Source organism: Charadrius vociferus, unplaced genomic scaffold (assembly GCF_000708025.1).
Source record: "Charadrius vociferus isolate BGI_N301 unplaced genomic scaffold, ASM70802v2 scaffold487, whole genome shotgun sequence".
In the NCBI taxonomy this organism is placed as follows: domain Eukaryota; kingdom Metazoa; phylum Chordata; class Aves; order Charadriiformes; family Charadriidae; genus Charadrius; species Charadrius vociferus.
In genome coordinates, this window is record NW_009649169.1 from 1571544 (window position 1) to 1582548 (window position 11005).

An 11005-nucleotide genomic window follows, 5' to 3' on the forward strand; every position below is an offset into this window, starting at 1 on the left:
AATTTTTGATAACTGTGTGAGTTCCTTCCAGGAATCAGCTCTGGCTTTCATCTCTCCAATTTCTACTCCTTTCCTTGTGTTTGCATGGGTGCCTTACCATGAATAACCTCCTTAATGTAAATACTTCCCTAAGTAGAATTCATAGAGACTTTTATTTGCCTTGTTTATAATTCTTACATATATAAAAAGTGTGTTCGTGAGATTTGCAGTCTTTCAATTAATTCTTTTTTCTTTTAAAAGTATGACAATGTTAGCTGCACTTTACCCACTAGTAAATCTCTGCTTGAACTGTACTGTATTTTTATTGCTATTTTTTCAAAATTATGCTACAGAAATGTTCTCTGTGTATCAGCTGAATGTGGAACTAGATATTATGTTAGTCAGCCTTCACTGATATGCTTCGGTTTTCTTCTGCTTTTTTTAATGTCTGGTATTTCAGGAATGAGTTGGCTTAGCAATTGAAGCTAAAAAATGTTGAATTGGGAATCATGACTTTTGAGTTATGTGGAGAATTTTGTAACAAACTGATACTCAAATCTTGTGCTGTTAATTATGATACTAAACAAAATGTTGAGTCTGTGGAATTTTACCTTTAGAAAGCACAACTGAAGGCAATTCATCGTGGCTTCTGGCAACCTGTGAATAGGAATGTTGAGTTTTTTAAAATGTATTCTCACTGATTTTTTTTTTTCCTTTGTTTTTCTCCCTGTCTCCAGAGACACGTTCAGTGTATAGTAAACTAAGGCCATTATATTTTTCCAGAAAGCAGATGTGATAATTAAGAACAGGAATAAGTTTCAAAATTCAATGAAAAAAATAGTTGTCGAGTGTATTTCTAAAATGAAGTGCAAACAAAACTTATGTCGTTACATGGATGATTAATGGGGGAATGTCAGTTCCTTTCCATTGGTTTCTTTATACTGCTGTACACGATCTTGCGTGCTCTATCTGACCATCAGGATTTTATTCTACTAAATGTACTTGACCATAATGCCAATCAATAGTTTCTCCTGGCAAATAAAAACTGTTAATAGCTTTAATATAAAAAACTTTCCCTGCTTCAGCTAGAATGGTACAGTATAACAGTTTGTCATTATTCCTTCCTCCTCAACCTGAAGAATGTGCATCTAAATTAATTCCTGTCACTTAGGTGCTCTCTTGATAAATACCTTATCTATATTTAATGTTTCTTTATTCTCATTTTATTATACATGTGTGCAGCATTGAAAGAAGATAACTGACAAGGCAGTGTATCACAGCAAGAGAATTTGCTATTGCTTCTCTGCACTTTTTGGTAAAGCAACTATATTTAGAACACATGCTGTCAGCCATGAATTGTCTACCTATATGCTTATCTTTTTCAATCCATGATACGAAATCGCTTTTTTGTACTGCATAGATAAATATCCCCAAGTTTCACCCATACAGCTACAGCATTTGTTTCTACAGTAACTGATTAGTTTACAAATGTTATGAGCAGGAAGATTATTTTGAAGAGGAAAGGAGGAGTAAATTCAGTATAATAGGTGTTTGTGGGGGTGCTGTAAGACTTTTGTTGCCTGCACCATAGGTAGTGCTTTAGTTAAGGAAAATGAGAGGTTGAAACTCAATTTCTTAGGTGAGGAGTGATTTATGATGGCAAACATACAGGAACGTAGGAGTGAAAATAATAAACATTTGGTAAATTTGCGCACTCCTCCCTTTGCTGTATATAATTATTTCCTGTGCATAACATTAATGTGTGACGAGTAAAAAAGCTTCTCGTAACATATCCTCCTGCAGTGTTGTTAAGCTCACCTATTGAATACAATTGTTTGTGCAGTGTTTAAAAGAAAAAATAAAGTACTCTATCTAAAAGGTTATATAGTCTTTCTGTTACGGGCAGGGGAATTTACAAGTTTCCATTGTTTTTCACTGCAGTAAAAATATATTGAGAACTACCTGCATTCATATATTACATTTAACATAAACAGGATTCACAGAAAGCAGATCCCCGAGTTGCTCTTTGTGAATGAAAAGTTACTTGAATATATGGTTATTATATTGCTTTTTGTTGTTTCTCTTCAAAACCAGGATGATGTTGCTGAGGCTATAGGCATAGGGTTCGCTACAAGGGTGTCTACTAAACCCTTTGTGTTGATGATCATGTTCTCTGTAGTTGAGGTAGTAGCTGTAGGTGTAGTAACTCACAGTACCATACTCCATGTTTCCTACCAAGCTTAGTCGATGGGAGACTTGACCTTTTTTTCCCCTCATTTAAAATGTTTTGAGTCTCTCTCCATCTATACAGCATTAACGGTGTGCTTTGTTTCTAAATCTGAAAAAAAGTTGAGACTGTTAATTTTAAGCTATTTCTGGAAAGAAGTAGTAAGAAGAATACAACTGTTTCACCACGCCTTAAAACATAAAACTAACATGGACTCCAAAGGCTGTTCTCGTAGATTGTGCTCACTCTATTCCAGGACCCAGGACTTGCGGCAGAGATTGGTCCCTTGACCAAACTGTAGGTGCTGTGAAAAAGCGATGCAATCCAGCCAATTCTCAGTGACTCCACTCCTTCAGAGCTCAGACTAAGCACTATGAAAAAAATCTAGAGGAGAAAAGTAGACCATAGTCTGATGCTTTGATGCTCTAGGAGGATTCCTAAAATCCTTATTCCTGATGTGGATACCTTGTTAAAACCAGAAGACAGCTAGACAGGCATTAGGGGTCTCGGTTTCTGGTGGTTTAATATTCATAGACACTCATGAAAGCAGTCACTAAACAAGAGAAGAGATATCCAAAGAACATAAAATGAATACAGATAAATCATTGTTTTACAAGATGGCAAAGTTTAATAGGGTGTACCACAGTGTTCTGTACTAAGAAATTGTTTCTTATGCTAATGTGTGGTTTGGAAAACAGGATAAAAAATGAAGTATCAAAATTTTCATCAGATATGAACAACTAATTGGGATTAAACAAAATTCTTTACTGGAAAGTGCAAAAGAAATTATTTGGAAAAAGAATCACCTGAATTAGGTGAACTATAACTATTCAGACTGGGTGTTGCTTTAGTGTATGAAACTTTCACTTCCCAAAATGATCAAAAAGAAAAAAAAAAAGCACAAGAAATGTTAGAATGGACAAGAATTTGAAGCAAGTATCATAAAAAAGTGGATACAAATTTGAAGTTTCTGATTCAGGCTATTGACAAAGGCCAGATCATTATGTTGCATAAAACCTTCATCTATGGTAATATGTTAGTTCAAACTTATTTTTTGTACTGTGTGGGCCTATGGACTAAAGCCCATAGTAGCTCTCTAATAAATCTGTCATTTTCCTAATTCAAGACTAATTCAAATAATGTGGAAAGTAACAGTTAGCATCTATATAGCCCCCTTATATACAAAGTCTGCAATGACTTATCAAGAGCTCAAAATCCAAAGTCTTTCAAATACCCCTTCTAGAAATATACATGTGATTAAAGCTGACTGATCTTGCAGTCAGCTATAGTAGGTGCTGCAGTTATTTTCCTCCTCAACAATATCCAGAATAGGCAAAATCCTTTCAGAGATTTCCTGATAATGGGGTGGATTGTGTCTTTAGATGAGAGATGCTAAAGTTATAGAGCATTGGTGTTTCAGCTGCTCACCTTCTAATCCTCCAGGTCAGGAATTGCTCAGGGTTTCACAGGCTTTGGCTATCCTCATGCATGCTCACAACATACAGTCTCTTTCCATTTTGATACGAGTCCGCTTTTGTGCTCATGGAGTGAACCTGGTCTCCTGCTGCATCTCTCGGCAGACCACCTGCAACTCCTCTAGGTTGTTGTAATTCCACAGCATGTCATGTTATTTTGCCAGCAAAAATATTGAGTTCAGCTGCAGCTGCATCAATTAGCTCCTCAAGTCTGCAAATAGTGACACCGGTGACACTTTTTTGGATGAATGAGGGACCTACTGGTGAGTACATAAATGAAATGATCAACTCTCCCTTTCATGTATCTGTGTTTAAACATTCTTTTACCATCATATACTTTGAAAGTGACAATCCTCTGCCCTTAACTCATAAAACACATACAAATATTTTGCATCTGTCACAACCAAGCTTCACAGATACACAGATGTGTAGCAGCACAGATGCTGGTTAAAAAAAATTAAAATATATATACTCCTGTTGGTCAGAGATAATTAGTATTTTGTGATATCAACTACCATTTCATACGAATACAAGCCAGTGGTGTACCCAGGTGGCCAAGGCAGCCAAGAGCATCCTGGCTTGTATCAGCAATAGTGTGGCCAACAGGACTAGGAAAGTGGTCGTCCCCCTGTGCTTAGCACTGGTGAGGCCCCACCTTGAATACTGTGTTCAGTTTTGGGTCCCCCACTACAAGAAAGACATTGAGGTGCTGGAGTGTCTCCAGAGAAGGGAAATGAAGCTGATGAGGGGTCTGGAGCACAAGTGTTATGAGGAGTGGCTGAGTGAACTGAGGTTGTTTAGCCTGGAGAAAAGGAGGCTGAGGGGAGACCTTAATCCTCTCTCCAACTACCTGAAAGAAGGCTGTAGCGAGGTGGGGGTCAGTCTCTTCTCCCAAGTAACAAGCAATAAGACAAGAGGAAGTGGCCTCAAGTTACACCAGGGGAGGTTTAGATTGGATATTAGGAAAAATTTCTTCACAGAAGGTGTTATCAAGAATTGGAACAGGCTGCCCAGGGAAGTGGTTCAGGCACCATCCCTGGAGCTATTTAAAAGATGGGTAGATGTAGTGCTTAGGGATATGATTTAGTGGTGGACTTGGCAGTGCTTGGTTAATAGTTGGACTTTATGGTCTTAAAGGTCTTTTCCAACCTAAATGATTCTATGGTTCTATATAGCTGGTATCTTGTGATCACTGAATTTCATTGTGTTATTGTTATCCTGTGCTTGTTCCAGATAACGTCTCTTGTCTTACATCAAATATTTGAGCTCTCCTAAGGGGGCTGTCTTTGTCCTCCCAGAATATGTACAGAACCTTCTTTTATGGGGAGTAGTTTGCCGAGGCACTATTGCCTTATAGAATATGAAAACCTGCTCACTTGACTCTTCCAACCATACACCAGTTAGTGTTACTCCAAAAGTGAAGGTGAGTTTTTTATTTCAGGGTTTAGGATGCCTGCCAATTTGCTGCTTACCCAGCCCAGGCCGTTTGTTTTTCCACAGAGACTAAAGGGTCTTAACCCTCAATGTATTTTTAGAAGGATGAATCCTTTCACCTGCGTTGTTGTTGTTGGGCTATGTTAAGTTAAGTTTGGCAGAATAATTTAACATAAATTGGAGAATCTCTTCTGAACAAACTATTGCATCCATTTGAACTCCTCCAGTAAAAAACTATGCTGTGAATTAATATTGTGCAAGACATCTCTATGTTTTCTTCTGATTATGTCAGTCCATGTTAGTTGCTCACGTACTGCTACTATCCGTCTTAATCTTATTTTTGTAAAGGCATGCTGTATCTGGTACTCCAGCCCTTGTTTCAAGGCATCCTCAGGGGGAATGTTTCAATCAACCGTCTTGAGACAGCAATTGTAACACACACTGGGACTATGATGGTGATGTGCATGAGTCGCTTCCTTTCTGTTGTTTGGGACAAACAGTAGCACGTTCAGGAATAAAAGCAATGGCAGACATTTTGATTCAGTGGAAGACAAGGGTGTCAGCAAGAAATATGTGTGGGGTCAATCAGTTGCTGCAATGAGCAGGATCAGCTGTGGATACTTACCTGTGCTGAGAGGGACACAAGTACTGTAGGGGATTGTTGGGATGAGGGAAAATGGACCTTGGTAGTCCAGAGAAATGGAAGTCATCCTGGATGACTTGGCAGATGGAACTGCAATAGTAGTAAACACTGGAGGTTTATTACTGATCTCAGGGGCCACTCACTGAGGCTAATAAGGGGAAAACAGTACCTGTTTTCAGTGGTTTCTAGGGATTTGATATGGGGTTTTTTGAGGTTGACAATTAAATGAAGCAAAACTTCTGAATGTTTGCCTTCGGTGCTGGAAGAGGGGCGAGTGTATGCGCATCAGGAGTCTACTTTAGCTGGCTGATTTCAGGCAATGATTAAGGATAGAAGAAATGCAGATATAAGTCCTGCTCAGCTTGACTCAGCAAAGAGGTTTTCAGTTCAGAGCGCTGCTGGGCAGAACTGGTACTTGACATTTTCATTAAAAATAACCACACGCAGCATTAGTTGTTTACTTTGCCTCTATTTGGTTTTCAGGGAAAGGAACATCCCTTTGGTCCTCAGAATGACTAAATGCAGAGGAGCGGTGCATGTCAGTGTGTGTGCGTGTGTATTCACGTGCCCCTCTGTACATTTTGAAATCAGAATTGGAATCATAACCTGAAGTGGAAACACCAGAGGACTTGATTCTGACCCTGCGCTGATATACCTTGATTAACATCAGTAGAGTTGGTGCTGATTTATACCAGCGTGGGGTCAAAGAGCACAGCCTCACAGCACCCGCAGCAGCTGGGGTTCCCCTGGCAGGGATGGTAATAGGCAGCCAGAGGCTTTTCACCTTTGCTGCTTTGCTAGTTTGGGTCTCTGTCTGGGATTACTTCTTACTTCTTGCTCTTCTTCCAGCAGGGTCCCTGCTGTTGGAAATGGTGAGCAGTTCTGTGCAGGCACTGTGCCGACACACAAACCAGCCTAACACAAGGGAAGTCAGGCTGGATAACTTCCCGTAATGTGTTCCCTCTCATGAAACCTGACAGAAAAGCACAACAGAAACAGCTGCTTTTTGCTTCTTATCTTTAGCCTTTTGTCTGGGTTTCCATTTCCTCTGTCCTCATGGTTTCTTGTCAGCTTTGGCTGTGTCCATCCTTCCTTTTCTCCGAGCCTCTACCGGCAGGCAAAAGAGAGGCGGGCTGATCTAGAGGACAGTCAGCAGCAGGCTATAAATTTGGCAGCTTATCATGAGCATGCTTCAATATGCTGTGTAATTTATAAGGCAACATATCCATTTTAAGACCAGCCCTGAATCCCAGTATATCAAAAAGCAGGAGACTGAAGAATAGGCCACTGCTGCCACTTATAATAACCCCTCCAGAAACACATTGTGTGAAGGGTCTTGTATCTATCATTAAAGTTGTTTTCTTTCTCCTTTTAGCTGTTACGTGCCATGTATTTATTAGAAGTTATTGCTAGTATGACTTCACTGATAAAGCTCAATTGTACCTAGCACGAAAAGAGAACAAAAGATGTAATATTCCCCGGCATATCATGTGGACTCTCATTGTACGGCATTGACTTCAAGGGACAGAAATTTCCCTCATTAAGTTTTCTTTGCTACTGAATTCCTGGTAAAATCAGAGTTGAAAAACTAAGTTTAAAACCTAAAGCAAGTTGAAAATGTCAAAATGTTTTATAAATTGAAGGGATAGAGAAGTTCTGGACACAGCTTTAAAATATGTGCATCATCTCAACTGATATTTTATAGGGGAGTTTCTGTCATTCTGGGCAGAGGAAAATTACCCTGTGGTCCTGCCCTTCTTCTGCATACCAACCCACATCCCACCTGGGTAAGCTTGCCCTCTGCTCTGCAAGGGACGTGGAGAGGGACCTTCTCTCTGGCCATGTGGAGGGGAAGGAAAGCATTCTGCACACTTTCCTTCCCTTTCTCCTTCCTCTTGGTCTAGTCTGATGGCAAATACTGAAGTGCAGGACATGAAATGAATCTGCTTGTCATGGTTTAACCCCAGTCGGCAACTAAGCACCATGTTCCCCTGGTGGGATGGGAGAGAGAATCAGAAGAGTAAAAGTGAGAAAACTTGTGGGTTGAGATAAAGACAGTTTAACAAGTAAAGCGAAAGCCGTGTATGCAAGCAGAGCAAAACAAGGAATTCACTCCCTGCTTCCCATGGGCAGGCAGGTGTTCAGCCATCTCCATGAAAGCAGGGCTCCATCATGCGTAATGGTTACTTGGGAAAACAAATTCCATAACTACAAACATCCCCCCTTTCCTCCTTCTTCCCTCAGCTTTGTATGCTGAGCATGACACCATATGGCATGTACTATCCCTTTGGTCAGCTGGGGTCAGCTGTCCCATTTGTGTCCCCTCCTAGCTTCTTGTGCACCCCCAGCTGACTCGCTGGTGGGGCAGGGTGAGAAGCAGAAAAGGCCTTGACTTTGTGTAAGCACTGCTCAGCAATAACAAAAACATCCCTATGTTACCAACGCTGTTTTCAGCAGAAGTCCAAAACATAGTCTCGTACTAGCTACTATGAAGAAAATGAACTCTATTCTAGCCAAAACCAGCACATTGCTACGAAATCTTTGGGATCTATAAAAGCAGAAGCCCTCATTCACTGCAAAGCAGATAGCAGAAAACAGCCATTTCCAGAAATCAGAGGGAGTATTTCAGGGATAGAATGTGTATTTTTCAGTATTTTCAGGGATAGAACTAAATATATCTTGGTATCAGAGCTGCAACCAACATGCCAGGCTAGAGGACCAGTGCCAAGGTCAGATCAAAGATACTGGACTGATGCGCTACTGTTAGAGTTCTGTCTTTGGTACCAGCAACCTGTGTGGAAAATAGAAAATTTTCCAGATATTCTGAAAGTTATTGACTCTGAGCTATACCCTGAACTGGTCCTGCCCACTCAGGTACCATCAGCAAGTTCTTCCATAAGAAAGAACTCAGTGAACACTGGGGTCCTAATAGCCTCCTCAGGATCCGTACACAGAGGCAACCCCTGATTTACAGATGTGATGAAAGGCGACTTGTGGCATGTTCACCCTCTTTTCCAGCAGTGTTTATGGACTTCTGGGAAGTGCGGGGTCTATTTCCACGGGGAGAACAAGTCAGATAAAAAGTCTGCCAGTATTGACTTCCTTGTTTTCTGCAGGACATTGCTGCAGGACGTTTACCGTGTTTTCCATATGACATTGCTGCAGAGGCAGTCAGTCCAGGGCCAGTGAGGGATGGAGAAGTATCTGGTAGACAATGATTCCTTCGGGATTGTACTGTCTAGAAGATGGAAGAGGGCCAGGAGAGATCAAAGGCAGAGTGTCTGTTAGAAAATAGTGATTACAGCTGTGTGTATGTATGGTTGTGGGGGGTATTCTGTTTTTTGTTTTGATTTAATTATTAGGCTGTTAGGAAATATCATTTCATTTCAATTTCAAAGCAAATTCTTTTTGTGAATTAAAAATATGATACATATTCTTTTTTACTCAAACATAAATATGTGTGTATGTAGTTGCAGATACATAGGCTCTCATCATGGCATTTTAAGGGTAAGCTTAGATTCTTATGCAGTTACGTTATAAAATTGTGTGTAAAACTGAAATGGTTCACTGAAAGGGAAACTATAAAACTGTAAAAAGATTCATGATCCCTTACTGGTCTTATTTTAACAAGAAACTATAAAATGAAACATTTATTTTCCATGCTAAAAGTAAAGGTCACTTGGTAGCTTTCAGTTTTCTTTCCCTTTCTTTCTCCTTATTGGCACTCATGTTGGTTTCTGAAAATATTTCATTCTTTTTTCTTTCATTTCTCCCCTTTCAAGCTCACCATCTTTCACTCTAACAGCTTCTTTCTTCTCTATCGTTATTTCCCAGCAAACTAATATCCTTAGGGGTTCTCCTGCCTTTTATTACAAGGAGTTCATATCATCTGGCCCTGCGAACTGGAGGGCAGATAAGGAACTATTTTCAGTGCTATAATGTTCTAGCGAGAACCTGCACACCAATCCAAACAAGGCTCATTCTTTAGTTATTGCTAAACTTTCTTTTCTGCTGCATCTCAGACAGACGGTAGAGAACCAGTGGTCGTTTGTACAAGATGACTAGGAAGCATTCAAAATTGTGGTACTAGCCTCCAAAGCACAGAAGCTACTGACACTTTGCTATTTTGTTGAGATATAGGGTCAGTCACCTCTTACTCTTAAGAGGTCAGCTGCTCTGACTATTGAATAGTCAGAGAACATGTGAGCTAGAGCCTTAATTTCTTTTACTTCTGGGGTCTCTCCTGGGTCTTAGCACTCCAGGAGTATAAAATACATTCAATGTCCACTTTCAAACAGAGCAGCTTTTACTTCTCTGGCCAAACCCTATGCAGTCAGGCCTTGGGCTATCGAAATAACTTCCTCTTTTAATGTATTAAAGTTTCTGATAAATAGAAGTCATGGCACCTGCAGGGCCCTGTCAAGGTGCAATAGTTGACCTTACTGCACAGGTCTATCTAAAGCCCTGTATATTTTTAACATGCTTTGTGCATAAAGGTTCTCATGGGGTTTTCAGCACTAAAAATGCTTTTACTTTACAGGCAGTCCATGGGCTTAAGATGTTTATGAACTACTGATTAGTTAGGCATTACAAAATCTTGAAAATGTAACATTAGTGTGAGACTTTTGTCCCTTTCTTCTCTGAAGATATGCTTGCTTTTTGCTGGCTTTCTATTTTTCATACTTATTGTTCCTAAATGACCTCTATAAATAAAAATGTCTTGTGTTTCCCAGTCCACTGCTGTTTTCCTTGTTTATATTTTTGGCAAGAGGTCTTTATTTTAAGGCAATACCATATTGTCTTTTCTAATTTTCCTTCCCTGCTCTAGCAACTCTAGTGAAATTTGTGTGGCAACTACTTCAGAAACCAGTCTTGTGTCAGCTTCATAGATTTTACACAGTAATTTATGTTGTGCTTTTGTAAAGCTGCAGACCACTAGAGCTACTGCAGGTGCACTTGATAATATACTTCTTTTCTTCCTCTTCTATTTGGAATTGAAAAGATTTTCCTTATTTTTAGTTTATTTTGTCAATTTTATTCAAGTACCAGATAGTTAGTATTCTGATCACCTCTTTCTTTTGAGTATTCAGGAATAAAAAAATCTTCTAGTTATTCCACAGTTTACCTTACTTCAATCGTTCTCTATAAGAGAAGTGCTTGGCTGGTAATATAGCAAAAGGGAAGGTCTTTTTCCCCTGAAAAACTACCATAAAATTCAGGGTTATTTTAAAATTAGGTATTTCAACC